Source organism: Triticum aestivum, chromosome 5A, assembly GCF_018294505.1.
Source record: "Triticum aestivum cultivar Chinese Spring chromosome 5A, IWGSC CS RefSeq v2.1, whole genome shotgun sequence".
Lineage (NCBI taxonomy): Eukaryota > Viridiplantae > Streptophyta > Magnoliopsida > Poales > Poaceae > Triticum > Triticum aestivum.
In genome coordinates this window covers 436,507,037-436,534,864 of record NC_057806.1, presented here as the reverse complement: position 1 = coordinate 436,534,864, position 27,828 = coordinate 436,507,037, and the positions used below count along the sequence as shown (strand labels likewise).

At 44.2% G+C, this 27,828-nt stretch overlaps 2 pseudogenes; both read right to left on the bottom strand.

Moving 5' to 3' along the window:
* Nucleotides 1-14,870: 14,870 nt before the first annotated feature.
* LOC123101356 (low molecular mass early light-inducible protein HV90, chloroplastic-like) lies at nt 14,871-16,055 on the bottom strand (annotated as a pseudogene).
* A 5,925-nt stretch (nt 16,056-21,980) lies between these two features.
* LOC123107084 (low molecular mass early light-inducible protein HV90, chloroplastic-like) lies at nt 21,981-22,800 on the bottom strand (annotated as a pseudogene).
* Between the last annotated feature and the right edge of the window lie 5,028 nt (nt 22,801-27,828).

The following is a 27,828-nucleotide window of genomic DNA, read 5'->3' as shown; positions in this document are numbered from 1 at the left end:
GGGAAGCAATGGTTGTCATGCGCTTTTATGGTTGGATGCACAAAATCTTAATGCGAAAGAACGTCACTTTATATTGCCACTTGTGATATGGACCTTTATTATGTAGTATGTCGCTTTTATTTCTTCCATATCACATGATCGTATAAAGCTTATTTCCTCCACACCAATCAATCATACATATTTAGAGAGCAATTTTTTATTGCTTGCACCGATGACAACTTACTTGAAGGATCTTACTCAATGCATAGGTAGATATGGTGGACTCTCATGGCAAAACTGGTTTAAGGGTGTTTGGAAGCACAAGTAGTATCTCTACTTGGTGCAAAGAATTTGGCTAGCATGAGGGAGAAAGGCAAGCTCAATCATGTTGGATGATCCAAGACAATATAATTTATCTCAGATGTAAGAAAACATAACCCATTACGTTGTCTTCCTTGTCCAACGTCAACTCTTTAGCATGTCATACTTTAATGAGTGCTCAGAATCATAAAAGATATCCAAGATAGTATATTTATATGTAAAGACCTCTCTTTCGTTATTACTTCCTATTGATTGCAACGATGACCAAAACTATCTTTGTCAACTCTCAACAACTTTTATTCATCATACTCTTTCTATGTGAGCTCATTGCTCTCCATAAGATCCATATGATCTCTTTTATTTCCTTTTATTCTTTCTCTTTTCTTTTATTCACTCAACATCATGGCAAAATAATCAAGCCCTTGACTCAACACTAATCTTTATTATATATATAGCTCACGGACTCGATTACATAGAAGGGTCATAAAGCAAAACTCACAACTAGATCATACTAAAAAGCTTTATGCTACTAGATCAAGATATTATCAAAAGGATCGAACTAAGAAAAATGGTAAAGGTAAAAGTGATGGTGATACGATATCGGGGCACTCCCCCAAGCTTGGCAGATGCCAAGGGGAGTGCCCATACCCATGTGATTATGTCTCCTTTGTTGGTGAACAAGGTGGAGTTGTTGGTGATGCATAGTCACACATCGAGCGTAGGAGGTCTTCTAACTTGCGGATAATGCCTTTGAGTGCGATGATATGCTCCTTCAACAAAATATTTTCACGTGTGATATACTTATTTTGTATATGAGCTAACTCGATCATCTTGAAAGCTTCGATCTCAGTTGGGGTAAGAAGATTTTGATCAAGTTGAAGGATGTCTTTTGTCGCCGGAACTTGGTCCTCCGTGGTCTTCTTGATCCCATCATCCTTGTTGATCTCCATGGGTTCTTCTCTCTTCAACTCTATCTTCATTAGCCAAGCGTCATTGTGCTCATTGTTGGAGGAGGAGGGAGACGGCATGATGCTTAGCTTTGACAACCCTGGCAGAAAACAGCTCGAAACAAGAACAATATATTTTTGCGTGATACGGTGGTCAAAACCTTCGGGAGATTATATAATGAATTTTTACCGACCAAAATATGTGTCGTGTAAGAAAACGGAGTCCGGAGAGCACACGAGGTTCCCAAGAGGTAGGGGGCGCGCCCTCCACCCTCGTGGAGCCCTCGTGTCCATCTCGGATTGCCTCTTATTTTTCTATTTTTCTAAATATTCCAAAACGGAGAAATATTGCCATTAGAACTGTTTTGGAGTCGGTTTACTTACCGTAGCACATACCTATTCCTTTTCGGAGTCTGAAACATTTCAGAAAGTGTCCCTTATGTATTCCTCCGGGGTTACGATTTCAATCACATCGGTTTCAACATTTATAGGATTACCTGATATATAATGTTTAATTCTTTGACCGTTCACCACCTTCAGATTTGTGCCCTCGAAGTTGTTGATCTTTATGGCACCAGAACGATAGACCTCCTCGATAACGTAAGGACCTTCCCATTTAGAGAGAAATTTTCCTGCAAAAAATCTTAAACGAGAGTTGTATAGCAATACATAATCACCTACATTAAACTCATGCTTTTGTATTCTTTTTTCATGCCATCTTTTAACCTTTTCTTTAAATAATTTGGCATTCTCATAGGCTTGGGTTATCCATTCACCGGCAAGTTTGAAATCATAATTGAGCTCTTTAATACCTAGTAAGCCTTATGTTCTAGTTCGAGAGGTAAGTGACATGCTTTTCCATAAACCATTTTATACGGAGACATACCCATAGGATTTTTATATGCACTTCTATAAGCCCATAATGCATCATCAAGTTTCTTGGACCAATTCTTTCTAAATCTATTAATAGTCTTTTGCAAAATTAATTTGAGTTCTCTATTACTCAATTCTACTTGACCACTATACTCTGGGTGATAATGAGATGCAATTCTATGATTAACATCATATTTAGCAAGCATTTTACAGAAAGCACCATGAATAAAATGTGAACCACCATCATCATTAAATATCTAGGGACTCCAAACCTCGGAAAAATAACTTATTTAAGCATCTTAATAGAGGTGTTATGATCAACACTACTAGTTGGAATAGCTTCTACCCACTTAGTAACGTAATCAACAGCAACTAAAATATGTGTATATCCATTAGAGGCAGGAAAAGGTCCCATATAATCAAAGCCCCAAACATCAAATGGTTCAATAACAAGTGAATAATTCATAGGCATTTCTTGACGTCTACTAATATTACCAATTCTTTGACATTCATCACAAGACAAGACAAACTTATGGGCACCCTTGAAGAGAGTAGGCCAATAAAAACCGGATTGCAATACCTTGTGTGCAGTTCTATCTCCAGCATGGTGTCCTCCATAAGCCTCGGAGTGACACTTGCGTAGGATCTGTTCCTATTCATGCTCAGGTACACAACGTCTAATAACACCATCTACTCCTTTATAGAGATGTGGGCCATCCCAAAAGTAATGTCTCAAATCATAGAAGAATTTTTTCTTTTGCTGGTATGTAAAGCTAGGTGGTATAAATTTAGCAACGATGTAATTAGCATAATCAGCATACCCATGGAGCAGTATGAGAAGCATTTATGACATTTAATTGTTCATCAAGAAAGCTATCATCAATAGGTAGTGGGTCATCAAGAACATTTTCTAACCTAGACAAGTTGTCTGCAACGGGGTTCTCAGCTCCCTTTCTATCAATAATAGGCAAATCAAATTCTTGTAGCAAGAGAACCCATCTAATAAGTCTAGGTTTAGCATCTTTCTTTTGAAGGAAATATGCCCTAGAGGCAATAATAAAGTTATTATTTATTTCCTTATATCATGATAAATGTTTATTATTCATGCTAGAATTGTATTAACCGGAAACATAATACATGTGCGAATACATAGACAAACAGAGTGTCACTAGTATGCCTCTACTTGACTAGCTCGTTAATCAAAGATGGTTATGTTTCCTAACCATGGACAAAGAGTTGTTATTTGATTAACGAGATCACATCATTAGTTGAATGATCTGATTGACATGACCCATTCCATTAGCTTAGCACCCGATCGTTTAGTATGTTGCTATTGCTTTCTTCATGACTTATACATGTTCCTATGACTATGAGATTATGCAACTCCCGTTTGTCGGAGGAACACTTTGTGTGCTACCAAATGTCACAACATAACTGGGTGATTATAAAGGAGCTCTACAGATGTCTCCAAAGGTACATGTTGGGTTGGCGTATTTCGAGATTAGGATTTGTCACTCTGAATGTTGGAGAGGTATCTCTGGGCCCTCTCGGTAATGCACATCACTTAAGCCTTGCAAGCATTGAAACTAATGAGTTAGTTGCGGGATGATGTATTACGGAACGAGTAAAGAGATTTGCCGGTAACGAGATTGAACTAGGTATTGGATACCGACGATCGAATCTCAGGCAAGTAACATACCGATGACAAAGGGAACAACGTATGTTGTTATGCGGTCTGACCGATAAAGATCTTTGTAGAATATGTAGGGGCCAATATGGGCATCCAGGTCCCGCTATTGGTTATTGACCGGAGGCGTGTCTCGGTCATGTCTACATTGTTCTCGAACCGTAGGGTCCGCACGCTTAAGGTTTCGATGACAGTTATATTATGAGTTTTTGAGTTTTGATGTACCGAAGGAGTTTGGAGTCCGGGATGAGACCGGGGACATGACGAGGAGTCTCGAAATGGTCGAGATGTAAAGATCGATATATTGGACGACTATATTCGGACATCGAAAAGGTTCCGAGTGATTCGGGTATTTTTCGAGTACCGGAGAGTTACGGGAATTCGCCGGGAGAAGTATTGGGCCTTATTGGGCCATACGGGAAAGAGAGAGGGGCTGCCTAGGGCAGGCCGCGCGCCCCCCCAAGGCCTAGTCCGAATTGGACTAGGGGGAGGGGCTGCGCCCCTTCCTTGTTTCCTACTCTTACTACATGGAAGGACTCCTAGTTGGACTAGGAAAGGGGGAATCCTACTCCAGGTGGGAGTAGGACTCCCCTAGGGCGCGCCATAGAAAGGGCCGGCCCTCCCCTCCTCCACTCCTTTATATACCGGGGCAGGGGCACCCCATAGACACACAAGTTGATCTTCGTGATCGTTCCTTAGCCGTGTGCGGTGCCCCCTCCACCATATTCCACCTTGGTCATATTGTAGCAGTGCTTAGGCGAAGCCCTGCAACGGTAGAACATCAAGATCGTCACCACGCCGTCGTGCTGACGGAACTCCTCCCCGACGCTTTGCTGGATCGGAGCCCGGGGATCGTCATCGAGCTGAACGTGTGCTAAGAACTCGGAGGTGCCGGAGTAACGGTGCTTGGATCGGTCGGATCGGGAAGACGTACGACTACTTCCTCTATGTTGCGTCAACGCTTCCGCTTCGGTCTACGAGGGTACATAGACAACACTCTCCCCTCTTGTTGCTATGCATCACCATGATCTTGCGTGTGCGTAGGAAAATTTTGAAATTACTACGTTCCCCAACATCTTTTCCATAAGATATTTAATAGCAGCATGATCAGTGTGAATAGTTACTTTAGAATCAATAATATAAGGTCTGAACTTATCACAAGCAAATACAACTGCTAAGAATTCTTTTTCAGTAGTAGCATAATTTCTCTGAGCATTGTCTAGAGTTTTACTAGCATATTGAATAACATTTAATTTCTTATCAACTCTTTGCCCTAGAACAGCACCTACAACATAATCACTAGCATCACACATAATCTCAAAGGGTAAATTCCAATCAGGTGGCTGAACAATAGGTGCAGAGATCAATGCTTTCTTAAGTATTTCAAATGCTTCTACGCAATCATCATCAAAAACAAATGGTATATCTTTTTGTAATAAATTAGTCAGGGGCCGAGAAATTTTTGGGAAGTCCTTAATGAACCTCCTATAAAAACCGGCATGACCAAGGAAACTTCTTATACATTTGATGTCCTTGGGACATGGCATCTTTTCAATAGCATCAACCTTGGCTTTATCAACTTCTATACCTCTTTCAGAGACTTTATGCCCCAAAACAATACCTTCATTAACCATAAATTGGCACTTTTCCCAATTCAAGACAATATTAGTTTCTTCACATCTCTGCAAAACTCGATCAAGGTTGTTTAAGCAATCATCAAAAGAGGATCCATAGATGGAAAAGTCATCCATGAAAACCTCACAAATCTTTTCACAAAAGTCAGAGAATATAGCCATCATACATCTTTGAAAGGTAGCATGTGCATTACAGAAACCAAAAGGCATACGTCTATAAGCAAAAGTACCAAAAGGGCAAGTAAAAGTAGTCTTTGATTGATCATTGGCTGACATAGGTATTTGAGAGAAACCAGAATAACCATCTAGAAAGCAAAAATGTGTATGTTTCGATAATCTTTCTAGCATTTGATCGATAAAAGGTAAGGGGTAATGATCTTTTTTAGTAGCTTTGTTTAATTTGTGGAAATCAATTACCATCCTATAACCTATAATAATTCTTTGCGGGATCGACTCATCTTTATCACTAGGAACAACAGTAATACCTCCCTTCTTAGGGACATAATGGACAGGACTTACCCACTGACTATCAGCGACGGGATAAATTATACCTGCCTCAAGAAGCTTTAGTATTTCCTTTCTTACCACTTCCTTCATCTTAGGATTCAGCCGTCGTTGATGATCACGAACTGGTTTGGCATCTTCCTCCAAATTTATTTTGTGTTGACACAGAGTGGGACTAATGCCCTTAAGATCATCAAGAGTATATCCAATAGCAGCTCGGTGCTTCTTTAGAGTTTTCAATAATCTCTCTTCTTCATGCTCTGAAAGGTTAGCACTAATAATAACAGGATATATCTTTTTCTCATCAAGATAAGCATATTTAAGAGTATCAGGTAACGGTTTAAGCTCAAACATGGGATCACCCTTGGGTGGAGGAGGATCCCCTAGGATTTCAACAGGCAAATTGTGTTTCAGGACGGGTTCATGTTTAAAGAATAATTCATCTATTTCCCTTCTTTCATTCATAAACATATCATTTTCATGGTCTAGCAAATATTGTTCTAAAGGATCACTAAGAGGTACGGCAATAGAAGCAAGACCAATAATTTCATCTTTACTAGGCAATTCCTCTACACGGTGTTGTCTATAAAATTTGGAGAAATTAAATTCATGAGACATATCATCTAAACTAATAGTAACAACATCCTTTTTGCAATCTATCTTAGCATTAACTGTGTTCAAGAAGGGTCTACCAAATATAATGGGACAAAAGTTATCTTGTGGGGAACCAAGAAAAAGAAAATCAGCAGGATATTTAGTTTTCCCACACAAGACTTCAACATCTCTAACAATCCCCATTGGTGAAATAGTATCTCTATTGGAAAGTTTAATTGTGTCATCAATATCTTCTATCTCAGCAGGTGCAATATCATGCATAATTTCTTTGTATAAGTCGTAAGGTATTGCACTAGCACTAGCACCCATATCACATAAGCCATGATAACAATGATCTCCTATTTTAATAGAAATAACAGGCATGCCTACCACAGGTCTGTTTTTATCTTTAGCGCAAGGTTTAACAATTCTAGCAGTCTCATCAAGAAAATGAATAACATGCCCATCAATATTATCAGACAAGAGATCTTTAACAATAGCAATATCAGATTCAACTTTAATTTGCTCAGGAGGTGTATAAGTTTTAATATTGTTTTTATGAACCACAGTTGAAGCTTTAGCGTGATCTTTTATCCTAACAGGAAAAGGTGGTTTCTCAACATAAGAAGTAGGAACAATAGGATCATTATAAGTGATGGTCTTTTCTTCAACTTTAATAGGTGCAGCTACTTTTACTTCTATGGGAGGATGATATTTAAACCACTTCTCCCTAGGGATATCAACATGAGTAGCAAAAGATTCACAGAAAGAAGCTACTATCTCAGAGTCAAGTCCATATTTATTGCTAAATTTACAAAAACATCGGTATCCATAAAAGATTTAACACAATCAAACTTAGGTGTCATACCCGACTCCTTACCTTCGTCGAGGTCCCAATCTTCAGAGTTGCGTTTAATTCTTCCCAATAAATCCCATTTGAATTCAATAGTCTTTGTCATAAAAGAGCCAGCACAAGAAGTATCAAGCATGGTGCAATTGTTATCAGAAAGCCGAGCATATAAATTTTGAATAATCCATTTCTCTTGAGAGCTCATGATTGGGGCATAAATATAACATTGATTTAAGCCTCCCCCAAGATTGAGCGATGCTTTCTCCTTCGCGAGGCCAGAAATTATATATATAATTGTGATCACAATAAACAAGATGCATAGGATAAAACTTCTGATGAAATTCCAATGTCAGTCGTTTGTAGTTCCATGACCCCATATCATCACATAGCCTATACCATGTCAATGCATCTTCCTTCATAGATAAAGGGAAGACTTTCTTCTTAATAACATCTCCGGGTACACCTGCAAGCTTAAATAATCCACAAACTTCATCCACATATATTAGGTGCTCATCAGGATGCGTTGTTCCGTCTCCTGCAAAAGGATTAGCTAGCAGTTTTTCTATCATACCCGAAGGAATTTCAAAGCAGACATTTTTAATTTCAGTAGGTTCAGTAGGTTGAGGAGCAACTCTTTGCTCTACTGGTCGCGGTGAAGATACCCCGAACAAGCCCCTCAGAGGATTACTTTACATAGTAACAAGTGACAGTAAATTTCAGCACACTATATAAATTTTTCCTTACCAAATTCCACCTACCAAAGGCGCTTCACTCCCCGGCAACGGCGCCAGAAAAGAGTCTTGATGACCCACAAGTATAGGGGATCTATCGTAGTCCTTTCGATAAGTAAGAGTGTCGAACCCAACAAGGAGCAGAAGGAAATGATAAGCGGTTTTCAGCAAGGTATTCTCTGCAAGCACTGAAATAATAGGTAACAGATAATTTTCTGGTAGGATAATTTGTAACGAGTAACAAGTAACAAAAGTAAATAAAGTGCAGCAAGGTGGCCCAATCCTTTTTGTAGCAAAAGACAAGCCTGGACAAACTCTTATATGATGTAAAGCGCTCCCGAGGACACATGGGAATATCGTCAAGCTAGTTTTCATCATGTTCATATGATTCGCGTTCGGTACTTTGATAATTTGGCATGTGGGTGGACCGGTGCTTGGGTACTGTCGTTACTTGGACAAGCATCCCACTTATGATTAACCTCTATTGCAAGCATCCGCAACTACAACAAAAGTATTAAGGTAAACCTAACCATAGCATGAAACATATGGATCCAAATCAGCCCCTTACGAAGCAACGCATAAACTAGGGTTTAAGCTTCTGTCACTCTAGAAACCCATCATCTACTTATTACTTCCCAATGCCTTTCTCTAAGCCCAAATAATGGTGAAGTGTCATGTAGTCGACGTTCACATAACACCACTAGAGGAGAGACAACATACATCTCATCAAAATATCGAACGAATACCAAATTCACATGACTACTAATAGCAAGACTTCTCCCATGTCCTCAGGAACAAACGTAACTACTCACAAAGCATATTCATGTTCATAATCAGAGGGGTATTAATATGCATATAGGATCTGAACATATGATCTTCCACCAAATAAACCAACTAGCATCAACTACAAGGAGTAATTAACACTACTAGCAACCCACAGGTACCAATCCCAGGCTTGGAGACAAGAATTGGATACAAGAGATGAACTACAGTTTTGAGAGGAGATGGTGTTGGTGAAGATGTTGATGGAGATTTCCCTCTCCCGATGAGAGGAGCGTTGGTGATGATGATGGCGATGCTTTCCCCCTCCCGGAGGGAAGTTTCCCCGGTAGAACTTCTCCGCCAGAGCCCTAGATTGGTTCCGCCTCGTGGCGGCGGAGTCTTGTTAGGGAAGATGGCTTATGATTTTTTTTCTCATCGAAAGACTCCATGTAGCGGAAGATGGCCACCGAAGGGCCACCAGGGGGCCCACGAGGTAGGGGGCGCGCCCAGGGGGTAGGGCGCGCCCCCACCCTCGTGGGTAGGGTGTGGCCCCCCTGGTGAACTTCCTGCGCTCAATATTTATTATATATTCTGAAATTGACTTCCTTGAAGTTTCAAGACTTTTGGAGCTGTGCAGAATAGGTCTCTAACATTTGCTCCTTTTCCAGCCCAGAATTCCAGCTGCCAGCATTCTCCCTCTTTATGTGAACCTTGTAAAATAAGAGAGAATAGGCATAAGTACTGTGACATAATGTGTAATAACAGCCCATAATGCAATAAATAATTAAATATCGATATACAAGCATGATGCAAAATGGACGTATCGGGTAACAGGAGGCGGGGGACACAATGTTTACCCAGGTTCGGGCCCTCTTGATGGAGGTAATACCCTACGTCCTGCTTAATTGATCTTGATGATATGAGTATTACAAGAGTTGATTTACCACGAGATCGTAGAGGCTAAACCCTAGAAGCTAGCCTATGATTATGATTATTGTTGTCCTACGGACTAAATCCTCCGGTTTATATAGACACCGGAGGGGCTAGGGTTACACAGAGTCGGTTACAAGGGAGGAGATCTACATATCCGAATTTCCAAGCTTGCCTTCCACGCAAAGGATAGTCCCATCCGGACACGGGACGAAGTCTTCAATCTTGTATCTTCATAGTCCAACAGTCCGGCCAAAGTATATAGTCCGGCTGTCCGAGGACCCCCTAATCCAGGACTCTCTCAGCTGCCGTGATGGCCACGCCTCCCGTGCTCGTCGTCTCCGCCTCGATCCGGCCTGGAACCGGCCCCGGCGAACCCCCTCGTCCCGGATCCGGGCTGTCCCCACCGCATCGGCCTACCTCCGACGCCCTTCGCTCGGCCGCGCCGCCACCTGCTCGCCGGAGCACTGAAGTCGCCGCCGCCTCGCTCGATCGGGAGGTCCCCGATCCGCACCTGCCCGTTGACCGTGCGTGGGCCCCGCGTCCGGCCCATCTACAGCAAGGCCCAGTTTGCCCCGGCCCAGTGGCCACGCTGGTGAGCACCGCTTGCAAACCCTCGCCCATGGGCACTGTGTAATATGATGCGCCCACTATTCTGGCCCATGTTGTTTTTTTCCCTGAACGAATTTGTCTAATTATCCTATGCACTGCAGTTTTGCAGAAAAGCCCTCCAACATCATGCATTTAATAACTCACCAATCGTGCATCATATTAAAATAAGTTATATATGTAAAATGCTTAGAATTTTGTGTAGATTAATAATTTCCAACTTTCATCCATCTTTAAAATGTTTAAATTGCTATTTGAGTTTATTTTGCTTAATTGCCATGCTAAAATGTTTTATTTCATAACTAAAAACCGTAGCTCGGATTTAAATACTTTATATGTAAATGGGGTAGAAAAATGCCCAGTTTAACATGGTGGCATCACTTTGCATGTTTAATAACTATAAAATATGGTTTAGGGCAGAACAGTACCAAATTCATAATATGCATATGAGGTTTTTCCGGACTTGTTGCGTGTTGTTCCGGCCTCATTTAAACTTGCCTAGTTAGATAGTTTTATTATACTTTATCTCTTGCCATGTTTAATAACATTTAACCTTATTGGGTACATAAACGGGAGAGAACTAAATAAGTCATGTGGCGTTTCGTCAATATGCAACTCGTTGCATATTGAGCTCCACTTAACTTGTAGTTTTGCTTGTGCACTTTGCCATGCCATGCCTCATTAAACCGGACATGCATCATACTTGGTTGTGCATCATGCCATGTTTATGTGATGGTTGTTTACTATGTTGCTTGCTTCTTTCTGGGTTGCTACTCTCGTTAGCTTCGGTTTCGTTCCGGAGTTGTGAGGATTTGTTCGACTACGTCAGTTTGTATTCTTCATGGACTCGTTCTTCTTCCTTGCGGGATCTCAGACAAGATGACCATACCCTCGAAATCACTTCTATCTTTCCTTGCTAGTTGTTCGTTCTATCGCTATGTCACTCTACCTACCACTTGTTATATCATGCCTCCCATATTGCAATGACAAGCCTCTAACCCACCTTCCTAGCAAACCGTTGTTTGGCTATGTTACCGCTTTTGCTTAGCCCCTCTTATAGCGTTGCTAGTTGCAGGTGAAGTTGAAGTTTTGTTCCATATTGGAACATAGATATGTTGAGATATCACGATATCTCTTATATTTTAATTAATGCATTTATATACTTGGTAAAGGGTGGAATGCTCGGCCTTATGCCTGGTGTTTTGTTCCACTCTTGCCGCCCTAGTTTCCGTCATACCGATGTTATGTTCCTTGATTTTGTGTTCCTTACGCGGTTGGGTGTTATGGGAACCCCTTGATAGTTCGCTTTGAATAAAACTCCTCCAGCAAGGCCCAACCTTGGTTTTATATTTTCCTAACAACCTATTACCCTTCCCTTGGGTCGGCCAACCCGAGGGTCATCTTTATTTTAACCCCCCCTCCTCGGGCCAGTGCTTCTCTAAGTGTTGGTCCGAACTAGAGCCTCTTGCAGCGCCACCTCGGGGAAACTTGAGGTTTGGTTTTAGTTGTACGGATTGCTCACCCGGTGTTGCCCTGACAACGAGATATGTGCAGCTCTATCAGGATTGTCGGCACATCGGGCGGCTTTGCTGGTCTTGTTTTACCATTGTTGAAATGTCTTGTAACCGGGATTCCGAGACTAATCGGGTCTTTCCGGGAGAAGGAATATCCTTCGTTGACCGTGAGAGCTTGTGATGGGCTAAGTTGGGACACCCCTGCAGGGTGTAAACTTTCGAGAGTCGTGCCCGCGGTTATGTGGTAGATGTAATTTGTTAATGTCCGGTTGTAGAGAACTTGACACTTGACTTATTTAAAATGCATCAACCGCGTGTGTAGCCATGATGGTCTCTGTTCGGCGGAGTCCGGGAAGTGAACACGGTTTTATGTTATGCTTGAACATAAGTAGTTTCAGGATCACTTCTTGATCACTTCTAGCTTCTCGACCGTTGTGTTGTTTCTCTTCTCGCTCTTATTTGCATACGTTAGCCACCATATATGCTTAGTGCTTGTTGCAGCTCTACCTCACTACCCTTTCCTACCCATAAGCTTAAACAGTCTTGATCTCGCGGGTGTGAGATTGCTGAGTCCTCGTGACTCACAGATACTTCCAAATAGTTGCAGGTGTCGATGATACCAGTGCATGTGACGCAAACGAGCTCAAGTGGGAGCTCGATGAAGATCTTGATCGTTGTTATGTGTCTTTTCCGGATGATCAGTAGTGGTGCCCGGTTGGGACGATCGGGGATCTAGTATTTGGGGACCTTGATTGTATTCTAGATGATATATGTTTAACTTGTTATTTGTGTGAAGTAGCGATTGTAAGTCAACTCTTTATCCCATTCTTATTCAGTACATGGGATTGTGTGAACATTACCCCACTTGCGACTAAACCACCATGCGGTTATGCCTCTAAGTCGTGCCTCGACACGTGAGAGATATAGCCGCATCGTGGGCGTTACAATGCTGCTCTTTGTCAACCTCATTATTTTCCTGCAAGTTAATTTGGTAAGTGTAGATTTCATCATTTTATTTTCCCAATTATTGCATCAAAGGTTTTCTTCATGGTGTACATTTTTTTCTTCATTTTTCTGTGAGGGCTGCAAAAGATTTTTTTTCCCAAGGCGTTTGCAATTCACTCTCGGTCATTGATCACTTATGCATTATCATATAAATTAACTAGGCAGGACCAATGAATAGGATGCACATCATTATAGATCATACTAAGTAAAATACATTCTAACCTCATACTTCTTATTTGATGTAGAGTCTCACCAGAACATTCACGAATCACTAATTCTATGACCTTAATACTATCATTGCATTTATCACCATTATTGTAAGTTTTTATGTTAGATCTATACTATACTAACCTTAATCATTGAGATGCTCTTCGGATTCACAATTTTCGCATTGCAATGGGTATGAACTATGAAGCATATATCATGGATGAATCATTGTTCACAACCATTCTTTTCTCTTCTCATCACTAGTAACCAATCTTGGTAGACTCATGTCTCTCTTGTCGTCTGTTAGAAATTTTGTCTGCTTAAGAATAGTCATCTCGAAAGACATGGTTAGAAGATTTTTTATTATTTTTATTTCAAATAAAAGCAATAAGATAAGTAGAAACCATGTGCCTGTATCGCACACGATGAACCGAGCTGAAATGTGTGTGAAGCCCCCATTATCACACCCGATTAGATATGCAGAACAGTGTGCTTGACGTCGCCCATGATTTGCACAAGGACGCTCGCACAGGGACGCTCGGCTGATGGCGGATCTGACCGCGGTTGTTGCTCCTGGCCTTGGAGGCACGCATTGTTCCCCTCCTGGGTGGCGTGCGGCAATGAGAAACATTGGGTAGAGCCGGCTCGCGCAGCTTGGAGCGCGTCTAGGTTGGTGCTGGGGTGGCGGTTCCTTGCTACATAGGCGGGGCTCCTCTGGTAGCGGAGGATGTCTGTCGGCGAGCAGGTTCAGAAGGCCGACTTGTCCGCGCTGGTTTATGCTTCCGTGTTGTGCTCTCCCGACTCGTGGTTCGGTCGTGGTGTCGGTCTGGGTTGAGCTCGCTTGCACGGCTGTGCCATTGGCGGATCGGCATTGATCGCCATGGGCATGGCGGCGTGCAAACTCACCTAGGCCATGGCCAGAGGTCTAGGATCGAGACTTGCTTGATGGTGGCCGTCGACAGCCATTGGGTTGTGTGCCCCCGTCCAGCAGGACCGGTTGCTTCATTGTTTTATCTTGGAACTTTTTCTATGCTCAACAAACATTATCACATGTTCCAACCCACAATTTGGCAATTTTCAGGATTGCTATACTTATATCATTTAGTGCATTTCCAAGCATTTAGTGAATATAATTCGAATTTGAATTGTGACTGCATGAGAAAAATGGTAAAATTGGATTGAAAAATACTATCGGTATTCTTTAGTATGTGCGTAGGCTTTATTTAAGAAAAGAAAATGAATTCAAACATCTGGGTGCCAAGACTCAACCCCGGACATGGAGCTTATCGATTTTTAATTTATAAAAAAAGCGAGAAATAGAATCTTAAAAACATGAAACCTGACAGGGTATCATCATATGGCATCAATATTCAAGGTAAAACTTTGAGAAGGTTTTGCGAAAGCTATGACATATACTGCATGGAAATCGGGCCAGTTTGGAGAAAGAATTTATGTATGGCAAATTTGAAGGTGAAGTGTCGGTTGATTCATCATTTGACCTTAAAATAAATCTAAGTGCACCCCATCACAATTTGACCTTCTTCGAGGTTTGTTTGCTATACTTAAGTCATAGAGTGAATTTCCAGGCATTTAGTAAATATGTTTTAAATTAAACTGCTTGTACATGAAGCTTGTTGATCTATAGTCTATTGGTGGTCTTTAGTCTATGTGCCAATTTTTTCATACAAAGAAGTTTCGAAGAGAAACAAAGCAGCTCCGATAGTATGAACTCTCTTTAATTAGTATAAGCACTACAAAGAATTTGAAAGATGATCAGCTCTCATCATTTACATGTCCTACTAGTACTAGCTACATATGTTGTGTTATCCGGTCGAGACAACAAAGCTAGTTTACACGTTGATAAAAGGCGCGCCGATGATGATCTCGGTGGCCGCGAGCGCGACGAGTCCGAGCATGGCGAAGCGGCCGTTCCAGAGCTCCGCGTTGGCGTTCATGATGGCGCCGGCTCTGCCCTCGGCGCTCTCGCCCTGAAGCAGCGGCACCAGCGACGCCACGGACAGCACCGCCACGGAGTAGGCGAACCACGCTTGCCCGGTGCCACTGCCCGAGCTGCGAGAGGAGCCCATCGCCACGTCCTGCCTCCACCGCAAGCGCCGTCACGAAGAAGCCTACCATGGCAAGGCGCCCGTTGATACGCTCTGGCGCAGGGCTGCTGAACGCTTGTATCGACGCTCAGGAGGACTCCAGAATGGACAAGAAGCTTGTATCGACGCTCAGCACTATGTGATGTGATTCGGGTTTTGTTTCTAACTCAAGCTAACAAAAGCACTAGAGAGATCTCCGTGGCGGCCGCAGGAAGGCAGCATGTACACTTTATTCTTTTTTAGTGTGGGTATGTAAACTTTATTCTTGCCGGTAAAGTGGTAACTATTTTTTCTTTTTATGAAAGGGGTCTCCCGACTTGTTAACAAGACAACCACATAGTGATAGGGCTTTCAAAAAAAAAAAAAACAAGACGACCACATAGGACACTTTGGTTGGTCGCATTAGCCTCAGCCAGGTCCGTGCAGGAAGAAAAAGACCCGTTTGGTTACCCACATTTACTATTGGGCCTGCATAGCACGAAGATTAATGCACCTTTGGGCCTGCATTCCTGGGAACGCTCAAATCGGCCGTTTTTCTTTAGCCAGGCCCGAGCGATGCAACCCTAGGCACGCGGGCGTGGGCAGTTGCACGCATGGGTACGGTCCCGAGACGTCGCGTTGTTTCGAGATGCGTCGTCATAAATTACCCTCACCTCCCCCTCCTCACCACTCTCTCCCCTCTTCCCCACTCACACCGGCGGCGGCAACGGCGGCGACCACGTGAGCTCTACTGCGAATCGATCGAAGACGGCGGCAGCAACCACCGGAACGACTTTAGACCTCCACCGGAGCGTATCGGCCATGGCGGTAAGACCTCGTCGTCTCTGTACATTCACTGCTTTCAACTCGGGCTAGATTTGATTAGAGCACGCCATTGAAGAGGTAGGGGGGATTGAACACATCGGGGGAGGGGGGAGGATTCGATTAGAGCACATCAATCGATTCTGCATCTACGGCTCATAGGTTATTTTTCGATTACATCGGGGGTGGGGATTGGATTATCTAGCCGCAGTGACCCTGGAGTCGCCTCGAGCGGCGGGGGAGCGTAATCATCTTTTTTTCTTCCTCATCGTCTTCGTCAAGAACGATGGGTCTTGCACGGTCGCCTGTCGCCGGCGCCCTGGCCACCATCTGCACATCGTCGTTATCGGACTTCAGCGAACCGAACGTACTACTCCAGTACGCTGCGGCACGCTAGTCTTGAGGCGCCTTGTACTGACTGTACTTGGCCCATCTTGCCCGCTGTCGACCGTCGCCGAAGTATGCCTGATTCATGGCCCAACACAGGTTGTCCGCTAACATCGCGCCCTCGGCTGGGTCGGGAACCAGTGTCTTCAGCTCGTCCGGCGTAGCCTTCTTGAGCACAACATCGGCCTCCTTGTGCATGTCATCGCAGCTGCTGAAGTTCGAGCACACTTCCATGGTTTGCTCGAACTTCTTGCGGTCACCGAGCGAGCACCAAAGGAAGAAGGCCCTCCATCCAATGCCCCAGGGGAAAGGGTTGGGGTTGGAGTTAGAGTTCATGGCGAGGGAGAGGCTATGAAACAGAGAGGTGGAAGAGGAGAGGTGGTGAAACAGAGAGGGTTTGAGTGCGATGCTGGGTTAGTGGGGTGGGTTAATATAGGAGAGCTAGGTCGATATGAATGAATGCTAATAGTTGAACTGCGTGTTGTAGGCAACCAATCAAACAACAAGCCTTTCAATTTAGCACATTCAGGCTAGAGGCGATGTAGGCACCCAATCAACATGCAGATGTTGGTTTTTAGCCTGTATATGATCAGCCAGGCCCAACTGGGACAAGTATGCAAAGTAGCAAAAAACGGTACAGGTAACCAAACACGCCCTAAGTGTATGTGGTAAGAAAGCACAAAACAAACAATGTCAAGACTTGTTAACAAGACAATTAGAGGTTTATCTGGCTGAAGGAAATCATTAGGCATTGTGCCAAATATGATATCACAGTGTTGATCACTCAAGTGTTTTTTGGTCTCAAGGTGTTGAATAAGATGCAATGTCTGCAAACTCGCAATCCGCCGCTCCACCGATGGCTATCCTTTGCCACAATCAAACACCTCAGTCATCACCACCACGAGTCTTTTGGATTTTCATCGAAGAATCACCATCGCTTTTCCCTTTTGGACACTGGTCCTATCATCATTGTAACGACATATAAAGTGAATGATGTCAAATAGCTCCTGCGGAAATTCCCTCATAGAAGCACACTTTGTTGTTTGTCTTCCAAATGTCCCATATCACCGAAACCACTCCACCGTTGTGATTCTCCGAGAGAAGTACACATGAATGCATAGAATGAATCTCACCCATTCCAATCTCGTCCCCATGTCGCTCCAACGAGCGACTCGGGCGCCAACCCTAGTGTGTCGCTCCTCCGCTTCCCTCTCCTCCCCCCCCCCCCCATTGCGCTGCCGGGTGAAGCCTGTGTGGCTGCGGTGGTGGCGGGGCGTCTCCTCCCGCATGCATGTCTTTTCGGGTAGCGGGGGCCTCAAGCACGTGGGGGCGCGGTCCTGACCTGGTGGCCAACGACGGCGTGGTGGCTAAGCGCATGTGTGTGGACACGACGACAATGCGATGGCATCATGGAGGTGTGGGTGGAGTGGCTCACACACAAGGACGCTAGGGTGGCGGCGGATCTGGTTGCGGCCATTGCTCCCGGCCTTGGAGGCACGCATTGTTCCCCTCGTGGGCGGCGTGCGGCGTATGGCAGTGGGCAGTGTTGGGTAGGACTGGCTCGCGTGGCTTGGAGTGCGTCTAGCGTGGTGTTGGGGCGACGGTTCCTTGGTACACAGGCGGGGCTTTGGTGGTGGATGACGTCCGTCGATGAGCATGTTCAGAATGCCGAGTTGTCCACGCTGGTTCGTGCCTCCGCATTGTGCTCTCCTGACCTGTGTTTCGGCCGTGGTGTCGGTCTGAGTTGAGCTCCCTTGCGCGGCTGTGCTGTTGGTGGGTTGGAGTCGATGGCCATGGGCATGACGGCGTGCAAGCTTGCCTAGGCCAAGGCTAGAGGGCTAGGGCCGGGGCTTGCTCGACGGTGGCCGTCGACAACCGTTGGGTTGTGTCCTCCCGTCCACCGGGATTGGTTGCTCCATTGTTTTATCTTGACATTTTTTTCTATGCTTAACGTACATCATCACATGTTCCAAGCCACAATTTGGCATTTTTTTTCAGGGTTCCATTGCTATATTTATATCATTTAGTGCATTTCGGGCATTTAGTGAATATAATTCAAACTTAAATTGTAAGTGCGTGAAAAAGTTGGCAAATTTGGATTGAAAAATACTATTTTTATTCTTTAGTCCGTGGTGGGCTTTACTCAAGAAAATAAAATGAATTCAAACATCTGGGTGCCAAGACCCAACCCTGCACATGGAGCTTATCGATTTTTAATTTATAGAAAAACGTCAAACAAGATCTAAAAAACATCAACATGCGAGGTAAAATTTTGAGAAGGTTTTGCAAAAGTTATAACTTATACTGCTTGGAAATCGCTTGGAGAAAGAATTTAAGTTTCGAGAGGGAATGGACCATGTTTGAAGGTGAAGTGCCGGTTGATTCATCGTTTGACCTTAAAAGAAATCTAAACATACACCATCACAATTTGACCTTGTTCGAGGTTTGTTTACTATGTTTAAGAGTGAATATCTAGGCATTTAGTTAATATAATTTAAATTTAAACTACAAGTATATGAAGCTTATTGATGTTTATATATTGGTGGTCTTTAGTCTGTTCTGGCCAACATGGAGCTTGTTGATATTTTGAGAACCAGATTATTTTTAATAATTCTATCGAATGCAAACCAAGTGTGAAAAGAATGCATTTTGATTCTTTTAAAAAAAGTGGAGGTTGGGGCTCGAACGTCTCCTCACATGTTAAACAAACAAAAAAATAAAAAAATCCAACACTTCTAAAAAAAGTGGCCCAACTAGGACTCAAACCTAACACCTCTACTTCCTCTAATTCCCTTGCTACAACTACTGAACTACACTATGCCATTTCTTGTGTCTATATTGCAACGCTACACATATTGTAGTTAATACAAATACACATAGGAAACAAGCAGACGATCTGTGTGCTGAATGACCATTGGTGGAGGTAAAGAAAAACTCAGCAAAGCACCTGAGACACGTGGCAATTACAATTTCTATCGTCTAGCCGCCAAATACTTTATTTTGCCGAATATCCTCGTTTGATACTCGGCAAAGCTTTCGTGAAGGGTGTATGTTAAACATCCTTTACCGAAGGCAACACTAGGTTACGATTTTTTCTGAAGGGTGTATGCGGAACATGTAAAGACTTTGTCTAAGTTGAAAATGAATTCAAACAAAGAAGCAAATTTCAGTACATAAAAAGAAGAGCTCGAACGAGAAACAAAGCAGCTCCGGTAGTATGAACCGTCTTTAATTAGTACTATAAGCACTACAAAGAATATGAGGATGATCAATTCTCATCATTTACATGTCCTAGGTACAGGTTGTGTTATCTGGTCCACGACAAAGCTAGTTTTAGACGCCGATGAAGGGCGTCCCTGTGTGTGGCTGGAGTGCCTCACACAGGGACGCTCGACTGGCGGCGGTTCTAGCTGCGGTCGTTGATCCTGGCCTTTGAGGCACGCATTGTTCCCCTCTTGGGCGGCGTGCGGCAGCAGCGCACATTGTTCCCCTATTGGGTGGCGTGCGGCAGCGGGCAGCGTTCGGTAGGACTGGCTCGTGTAGCTTGGAGCGCGTCCGGCGTGGTGCTGGGGCGAGGATTCCTTGTTGCACATGCGAGGCTCCTCTGTTGGTGGATGACGTCTGCCGACGAGCATGTTTAGAAGGCCGATTTGTCCGCGCTAGTTTGTGCCTCCGTGTTGTGCTCTGCTGACCTGCGGTTCGGTCGTGGTGTCGGTCTGAGTTGAGCTCCCTTGCGCGGCTATGCCGTTGGCGGATCGGTGTCAATGGCCATGAGCAGTGGCAGAGCTTGAAGCAAAAGGTTGGGTGGGCCAGGCTAACCAAGCTACAGAAGATTACCCATGGTTTGACGTTTCATGGCCTAAAACTGAATGTACAGTAAAGAGAATCATGCTGAGCTGGGCGGGCTAGGGCACGTGTTGGCCCTCACGTAGCTCCGCCACTGGCCATGAGTATGGCGGTGTCCAAGGTAGCCTAGGCCGTGGCTAGAGGGCTAGGGCCGGGGCTTGCTCGGCGTGGCCGTCGACATCCATTGGGTTGTGTCCCTTCCTGTCCATCGGGACCGGTTGTTTCATTGTTTCATGTTGAAACTTTTCCTATGCTTAACATACATCATCACATGTTCCAAGCCACAATTTAGCATTTTTCAGGATTCAATTGCTATATTTATATCATTTAGTGCATATTTCAGGCATTTAGTGAACATATTTCAAATTTGAATTGTATAAGTGCAAGAAAAAGTTGGCAAAATTAGATTGATTTTTTTACTAATTTTATTCTTTAGTATGAACATTTGAGAAGGTTTTGCAAAAGTTATGACATATACTGCTTGGAAATCGTACCAGCTTGGAGAAAGAATTTAAATTTCGAGAGGGAATGGGCCAGGTTTAAAGGTGAAGTGCCGGTTGATTCAACGTTTGACCTTAAAAAAATCTAAACATACACCATCACAATTTGACCTTCTCCGAGGTTCGTTTGCTATATTTAAATTTAAGTCATAGAGTGAATTTCTAGGCATTTAGTTGATATAATTTAAATTTAAACCGAGGGTACATGAAGCTTATTGATGTTTGTATATTGGTGGTCTTTAGTTTGTTCAGGCCAACATGGAGCTCGTTGATATTTTGAGAAAGGGATTATTTTTTAATAATTCTATCAAATGCAAACCAAGTGTGAAAAACTGCATTCTGATTCTAAAAAAAAAGTGGAGGTTGGGGCTCGAACCTCTACTTCCTCGCATGTTAAACAAACAAAATAAAATGAAAAATAAAATTGAAAAAATAACCCAACAAAAAAAGTGGCACAACCAGGACTCAAACCTAACGCCTTCACTTCCTCTAATCCCCTGCTACAACTACTGAACTACACTATGCCATTTCTTGTGTCCATATTGCAACACTATACGTATTGTACTTAATAAAAGTACACATAGGAAACAAGCACACGATCTGTGTGCTGAATGACCATTGGTGAAGGTAAAGAAAAACTCAGCAAAGCAGCTGAGACGCGACATGTTGCTAGTACCATTTTCATCGTCAAACACTTCATTTTGCCGAATACCCTCGTTTGATACTACCTCTGTCCCGGTTTATTGGTACCCTCGTATTTTGTGTCAAATTTTGACCGTAGATTTAATAAAAAAATATTAATGCATGTCAAAAAAAGTTATATCGATGGATTTGTATTTGACATGGTATAATTTTTTATTACATGCATTGACATTTTGTTAGTTAAATTTATAATCAAAATTTGACACTTAATACGAAGGAGACCAATAAATCAGGACGAAGGTAATACTCAGGAAAGCCTGTACCGAGTAAGAAACTCAGCATACCCTGCTTTGTGTGAAGAGTGTATGCCAAACATCCTTTACCGGGTTTAACACTAGGTATTGACTTTGCTAAGTTGAAATGGCCCTTATCGAGTATAAGAAAATTGAGACATTTATTTTAGGACGGAGGAAATACTCGATAAAGAAGCAAATTTCAGTAGTGGACATCACTATCAAAGAAGATCTCGAGTTAGAACAAAGTAGCTCCGGTAGTATGAACTGTCTTTAATTAGTAAGTACAGAACTACAAAGAATATGAAAGATGATCAGTTCTCATCATTTACATGTCCTACTAGCTATAGGTTGTGTTATCCGGTCCATGACAAAGCTAGTTCTACACGTTGATGAAGGGCGCGCCGGTGATGATCTCGGTGGCGGCGAGCGCGATGAGACCGAGCATGGCGAAGCGGCCATTCCAGAGCTCCGCATTGGCATTCATGATGGCGCCGGCTCTGCCCTCGCGAGCAGTGGCACCAAGGACGCCACAGACAGCACCGCCACGGAGTAGACGAACCACGCCTGCCCGGTGCCGCTGCCGAGCTGCGAGAGGAGCCCGTCGCCGCGGCCTGCCTCCACGGCGAGTGCAGTCACGAAGCCCACCATGGCCAGACGCCCGTTGATGCGCTCAGGCGCGGGGCCAGCAAACGCGAGCGCGTCCCAAATTGAGGTGCTCGCCTGTGCGAGAAACAAACATCAGAAACCTGGCACTGAACCGAATAACACTATGTAGAGGCTTAAGCTTAACTGATACTACATCGTACCTTGGGTTTGTTTGGCGGTGGTGCACTCGGGCCATCGGTTTGTGCCCTGACGACGAGGCTGCGTCGGCCCAGCGCAGGCAGAGACTGGGCACCGAAGTGGCCGGTCGAGCCACGCGGCAGGACGGCGGCACCGGCGAAGGAGCTCATGGTCATCATGGTTGCCATTAATCAGCCGCGGAAGGTGGACGAAGGAGAGAAGGAAGTTACAGATGCTGCAGCAAGGGAAGAATCGGCTAGACGATTGGTAGTAGTTGCTGTTTGTCGTGTGTCGCCGAGTGTTTGCTGGTGTATTGTTTTGAGTGAGTGGGCACATTTTATAGGTCACGCTCCGCGCGAGCCAACCCGTGACGAGGTGGCCGCGGCGGTGCCCACGTCGCGAGCGGCTCTCGGCCATGAAATGAATAGCCTCGACGTGGAGCGAGGCAGGGACTACGCGGACGTGGAGGCCAACCTGCGGAGGGCTTCTTTCAGAACCCGCCAAACAGTCAGACAAGTTGCAAAGCATAGAGGACAAGATTGTGTCGGCACGCAGCTCTATGTGATTCGGTTTGTGTTTCTCGCCCGAGCTAATCAAAAGCTCTTTGAGAAAAACGTACGTCATGTGAATTTGGGAACCTCGCAGGCAGGAAAGCATGCATGTAAACTTTCTTCTCGACGGCCATTGTTGTACTCACGTGAGTATCATGCCATCATGCATACGCTGATCTGGCGTAAGTGGTACCAGTTATTCAAGGAACTATGAAGATTATTATTTCTCATTACAATGGCTCAATAGTGGTACTAGGGCCCTGAAGCCCACGCCACGCGTACTGTGTCCCATGGGTCGAATTCACCCGGAATTCGATGATGTGGCCGTGACGCTTGCCCGTGAGAAACTCCCGCGGCAGCACCTCACCCTGGTCGACACCGAGGAGGAGGAGATCACCCGCCGTGCCGGGGTGCGGCCCGCAACCGCTCATGCTCCCGCCGTGGTTATTGTTAGACAATTTAGTAGGAGTAGTTTAGTTTAGTCGTAGTTGTTGATCAAGAAATAACTTTCGACGAGGAATATCCTTAAAAATATGGCTAGTGATGAGTTGGCGGGGGTATGCACAACAATCTTATAGCAAAGGTTCGCCGTACACACGACAAAGTGATTTTTTTTTTTAAATGGAGGTAAACCCCCGGCCTCTGCATCATGATGATGCATGCGACCCTTTTATTAAAAATTCAGAAAGTATCCTCAAAAGGTCTTACAACTCGCAAACGGAACAAAATCAAAGCACATAAATCTGACAAAATAGAAAGGGCCTAAAAACAACCGATATGGTGATAATAAGGACAAGCACTCTAGCCATGTATCCTGTTATGCGAACGCCATCCGAACCGGTTGAATATAGCTCGAGCCATCATCTCCCATTGGTTGCACCCAGTAACCAAAGGCTCCCTGGAGTTCATAGGAGTGAGTAAGGACCACGTACGGATCTAAGCTGTAGCTCTGAAGATAACCTGCAAAAAAGTTAAGTTGTGTTGTCTGTTAAAAATCATATCATTTCTGCAGTTCCATATAGCCCATAGTAACGCACATATTCCAATCCGAATACGAGCTGCCGTAATCTGTGCAACCCCAGCTAACCACGTCCCAAACAAAGACGCAATATCTACTGGGGGATTAATATTAAAAGCTATATGAATCGTTCTCCAAAGTAACTTGGCAAGTGGGCAATCAATGAATAAATGTTGTATTGTCTCATCCTGAGCACAAAAACAACACCGCGAGTTGCCTACCCATCGCCTCTTAAGTAAGTTGTCCTTTGTGAATATTACTTGCTTGTGGACAAACCACATAAAAATTTTAATCCACAAAGAAACCTTAACCTTTCATATATTAAGTGACCTTGAGAGGGGGCCAGAATTAATCAAATCCGTATAAAAGGATTTCACCATAAATATCCCATTTTTAGTTAACTTCCATTGTGTAGAGTTCGGCACGTCGGAGAGTCAAACTTCAATCAATCTCCGAACCAAGTGCATCCAGGCTGTCCATCTCGCACCCATTAACGTACGTCTGAACTGGATATTCAAGGGAATAGTTTGAAGGATGATACCTACGTAATCTTCCTTACGTTGCACAATATTGTAAAGGGTAGGATATTGTAAGGCCAAAGGTGTCTCTCCTAACCATGTATCCTCCCAAAATCTTGTTGACATTCCGTTGCCAACCAAGAATTTGACCCTACGAAAGAACATATCCTTCGTTCTCATAAGTCCCTTCCAGAACGGTGAATCAGTTGGTCTGATGGTAGTCTGGGCTAGTGTTTTCGAGTGCAAATACTTATTGCGCAGGATTTGAGACCACATGCCCTCCGGCTCTGTCCCTAACCTGTACAAGTGATACAACAATGTTTTTCAAATAGATTCATCTGGCTTGTGGAGCGCTACCTACGTCCTATGAGAAGGTCATAAGACAGTCGTCCAGAGTGGTGCTCGGTGCACGGAATACTAGTGTTGCCACCTCCGTGGTCCTATGATTTATGACTAGTCTGAGACTACGATTCTCAAGCTCCTGTCGAGACTTGCTCCATCAAAGGGGGGGGGGCTCCTCTTGAGTTTATTCAGGTGGGGGTGAATGAGTTACATGCACATGAGTGTCTCATATAGTCTAGGGATCCTTGACATTATGCTACCCTTGAGAAGAGATTTTTAGGGGTCCTTGAGAAGAGGAGGTGGGAGGGTAGAATTTGGTAATTTTTTGTCCTTTGGCCCATATGCCCCTAGTTTGGCCTAAATGTGGGTTGTAGCCCATTAAGAGATAATCCTTAAACTATCTGAAGTTTTCTTTGCTCCTTTGACTTTTTTATGTGTTCTTTGTCCTTTGACTCCTTGACCATGAAGATTTGCTTAGGCCTTCGTTGACCGAGGTGGCTTGCTTTGACCCATGGGATTTGCTTGGACTATTGTTGACCTCCTTGACTTGTATTGATTAGCGTTGGCCTTTGTTGACCGCCCATGTGGTACGCCATATAGAACAGGGGTGGGACATTGAATACAGTTGAAGCAATTACCACAACAAGAGGAGTGGACACACACACGCGCGCGCGCGCGCGCTTGCGCACACACGCACGCCCGCACGCACCCATACACACGCACACGTATACGCACTTGCAATGGCAATCCCAGTGCCCGCCTCCCTCGTGCCGTCCTTGTCATGCTGGAGCTCGCCCGCCCGCCATCGTTGCCTTGGAGCATGCGCCCAACCCCTTAATCTTAGACTTTGATTTTGAATGATAGGAGGAGGAAGACGTGAAGGAAATATGCCCTAGAGGCAATAATAAAGTTGTTATTTATATTTCCTTATATCATGATAAATGTTTATTATTCATGCTAGAATTGTATTAACCGGAAACTTAGTACATGTGTGAATACATAGACAAACAAAGTGTCCCTAGTATACCTCTACTTGACTAACTCGTTAATCAAAGATGGTTAAGTTTCCTAACCATAGACATGTGTTGTCATTTGATGAACGGGATCACATCATTAGAGAATGATGTGATGGACAAGACCCATCCGTTAGCTTAACACTATGATCGTTTAGTTTATTGCTATTGCTTTCTTCATGACTTATACATGTTCCTCAGACTATGAGATTATGCAACTCCGGAATACCAGAGGAACACTTAGTGTGCTATCAAACGTCACAACGTAACTTGGTGATTATAAAGATGCTCTACAGGTGTCTCCGATGGTGTTTGTTGAGCTGGCATAGATCGAGATTAGGATTTTTCACTCCGTGTATCGGAGAGGTATCTCTGGGCCCTCTCGGTAATGCACATCACTATAAGCCTTACAAGCATTGTAATTAATGAGTTAGTTGCAAGATGATGCATTACGAAACGAGTAAAGAGACTTGCCGATAACGAGATTGAACTAGGTATAAGGAACCGACGATCGAATCTCGGGCAAGTAACATACCGATGACAAAGGTAACTGTTGGGGAACGTAGTAATTTCAAAAATTTCCTACGCACACGCAAGATCATGGTGATGTATAGCAACGAGGGAAGAGTATTGTCTACGTACCCAACGCAGACCGACTGCGGAAGCGATGACACGACGTAGAGGAAGTAGTCGTACGTCTTCTCGATCCAACCGATCAAGCACCGAAACTACGGCACCTCCGAGTTCGAGCACACGTTCAGCTCGATGACGATCCCCGGACTCCGATCCAGCAAAGTGTCGGGGAAGAGTTCCGTCAGCACGACGGCGTGGTGACGATCTTGATGAACTACAGCAGCAGGGCTTCGCCTAAACTCCGCTACAGTATTATCGAGGAATATGGTGGCTGGGGCGCCGCACACGGCTAAGGAATAGATCACGTGGATCAACTTGTTGTACCTTTGGTGCTAGCCCTGCCCCTCTATTTATATGTTGAGCCCCGGGGTCGAAACTTGGAGCAAAAGCCTCCTCAAAGTCGGTTTTGCCCGAAAGGCAAGAGTCCCACTCGGACTCCAGGACCAAACGCCACAATCCTTGGCGTCTGGCCCAGACGCCATGGGCCTCGACGTCTGGCCCAGGGCCAGACGCCAGGGTCTCCGGCGTTTGGCCCCCTGGCCTCCGCAAAACTCCTTTTGCACCGACCTAAAGTCTCATGGGCTTGACCCCTTGGCCTAACCATATCATCCAATATATGAATCTTTACGTCTCGACCATTTCGAGACTCCTCGTCATGTCCCCGATCTCATCCGGGACTCCGAACTCCTTCGGTACATCAAAACATGTAAACTCATAATATAACTGTCATCGTAACCTTAAGCGTGCGGACCCTACGGGTTCGAGAACAATGTAGACATGACCGAGACACGTCTCCGGTCAATAACCAATAGCGGGACCTGGATGCCCATATTGGCTCCTACATATTCTACGAAGATCTTTATCGGTCAGACCGCATAACAACATACGTTGTTCCCTTTGTCATCGGTATGTTACTTGCCCGAGATTCGATCGTCGGTATCCAATACCTAGTTCAATCTCATTACCGACAAGTCTCTTTACTCGTTCCGTAATACATCATCTCACAACTAACATATTAGTTGTAATGCTTGCAAGGCTTATGTGATGTGTATTACCGAGAGGGCCCAGAGATACCTCTCCGACAATCGGAGTGACAAATCCTAATCTCGAAATACGCCAACCCAACATCGACCATTGGAGACACCTGTAGTACTCCTTTATAATCACCCAGTTACGTTGTGACGTTTGGTAGTACCCAAAGTGTTCCTCCGGTAAACGGGAGTTGCATAATCTCATAGTCATAGGA